We start from the raw sequence: 1875 nt of genomic DNA, 5'->3' as shown, positions 1-1875 counted from the left end.
ACTAGCTCTGCTTGTTGTCATGCAATTTCTTTGCCTCTCAGAAATGATTATGACATAAAAGTGAAGTACGTGACGAGTGTGACGTTAGGAAAACATTAGGCAGCATGGAGAGATTCTGTATGGGACCACCCAACCCAAACGAGTACTGTGTGACGTGCTACGCGGCAAGTATTCACCGAGGTAGCCGTCTATCTCAGTCGGTAGAGCGTCAGACTCTTAATCCCAGGGTCGTGGGTTCGAGCCAGACGCTGGGCGGAATGGAATTTTGTTCCGCTGCAGGTGTAAATTACCGTTTTTCTGATTAACGAGATTTAATGGAAATAGCAACTTTAAACTTTGCCTACGTCTCTGTCAGTCGCAAGGAAACTGTATTTGAAGGTGAAGGTGATTTTGTAGACATGTGTGAAAGACATGTTCTGAAATGCAAGTGTTATGGTTTGGAGAGCACATCGGTTACGTGTCAGATGTGTAGCCAAGCAGTAATTTGTCGCCATAGCTGCAAATATTAGCCGGTAATATGAAGTGTTGTCAGCTAAAGTCTGATGGTGCAGACGACCGTAAGGACGAAGTACCCAAGAGCACCGCTAGGCCGCGCCTCTTTAGCTCAGTGGTAGAGCACTGGTCTAATAAACCAGGGGTCGTAAGTTCCATCCTCACAGGAGATAGATGAATTTTGGAAATCAGTTGCGCGTCGTGGCCGTATAGCAAACAGTACTTGTGATGACGAACAATTAGCGACAGGCGTTTTTTTAAGATTTACTCTCAGATGTGATTAAGGCGAATGGCGCAGATAAAGCATTTGCCAAAGCGGTACAGCATAAGGTGGGACGAGGCAGTCTGAATTACATTTTATAGATGTATTTCTCACATATCTCAGAGTCTCTCGCGATCTTCGTCGTCGTCGTCGTCGTCGTCGTCGTCGCCGCCGCTTCTGCAGAAGTAGCAAATGGCCATCGTAGCAAATGCGGCGAGGGACGGCCTGCCTTCGATTCCGAATGCACAAATTGTGTGGTCTTGTTTCTCAGTCTATATTTGGTCGGTCTCGTCAGAGGTTGAATGTAACGAATGGGTGGGAAAGAGCAAGGGGCAGCGGCTGTGTAGAACGAAAACACAAATCCTCAGGGGTGTGAGCGTTTCGAGATGAGTCGTATACATGTAAATGTTGATCGTCAGTGACCGTGTGGTCTAATGGATAAGGCGTCGGACTTCATATCTGAAGATTACAGGTTCGAATGCTGTCACGCTTCTGTTTTTCCAGTTCTGAAAAAGAAACTTACCGTTTTAATGTAGCAATTGAGCAGTACGAAACCGTCTGAATGTTGCTGTTGACCATTTTTTGCTTGGAGATGCTCTTGAGCTTGAAACACACACAGCAAGACCGGTGTTAACTAACGAAATGGTCGGCAGAGTGCCGACACCGCGAGTTTTGACTGGCACTTGCACATCTAAAACAACGTCGGAAAGTAACTCGTTCGGCTTTTGAGTCACATAAAGTATGTGTGTTAATTTTGACGCCACTAGCTCTGCTTGTTGTCATGCAATTTCTTTGCCTCTCAGAAATGATTATGACATAAAAGTGAAGTACGTGACGAGTGTGACGTTAGGAAAACATTAGGCAGCATGGAGAGATTCTGTATGGGACCACCCAACCCAAACGAGTACTGTGTGACGTGCTACCCGGCAAGTATTCACCGAGGTAGCCGGCTATCTCAGTCGGTAGAGTGTCAGACTCTTAATCCCAGGGTCGTGGGTTCGAGCCAGACGCTGGGCGGAATGGAATTTTGTTCCGCTGCAGGTGTAAATTACCGTTTTTCTGATTAACGAGATTTAATGGAAATAGCAACTTTAAACTTTGCCTACGTCTCTGTCAGTCGC

General features: G+C 46.2%; 1 non-coding gene across 1 annotated transcript; it reads left to right on the top strand.

Annotated features, from left to right (window-relative positions):
* The first annotated feature begins 593 nt into the window (after nt 1–593).
* Nucleotides 594–665, top strand: Trnai-aau (transfer RNA isoleucine (anticodon AAU)). The gene has a single exon. It is a non-coding gene; the product is annotated as a tRNA-Ile (tRNA).
* Nucleotides 666–1875: the final 1210 nt, after the last annotated feature.

Source organism: Schistocerca gregaria, chromosome 6, assembly GCF_023897955.1.
Source record: "Schistocerca gregaria isolate iqSchGreg1 chromosome 6, iqSchGreg1.2, whole genome shotgun sequence".
In the NCBI taxonomy this organism is placed as follows: domain Eukaryota; kingdom Metazoa; phylum Arthropoda; class Insecta; order Orthoptera; family Acrididae; genus Schistocerca; species Schistocerca gregaria.
The sequence above is the reverse complement of the archived record's forward strand: the minus strand, read 5'-3'. Positions and strand labels throughout refer to the sequence as shown.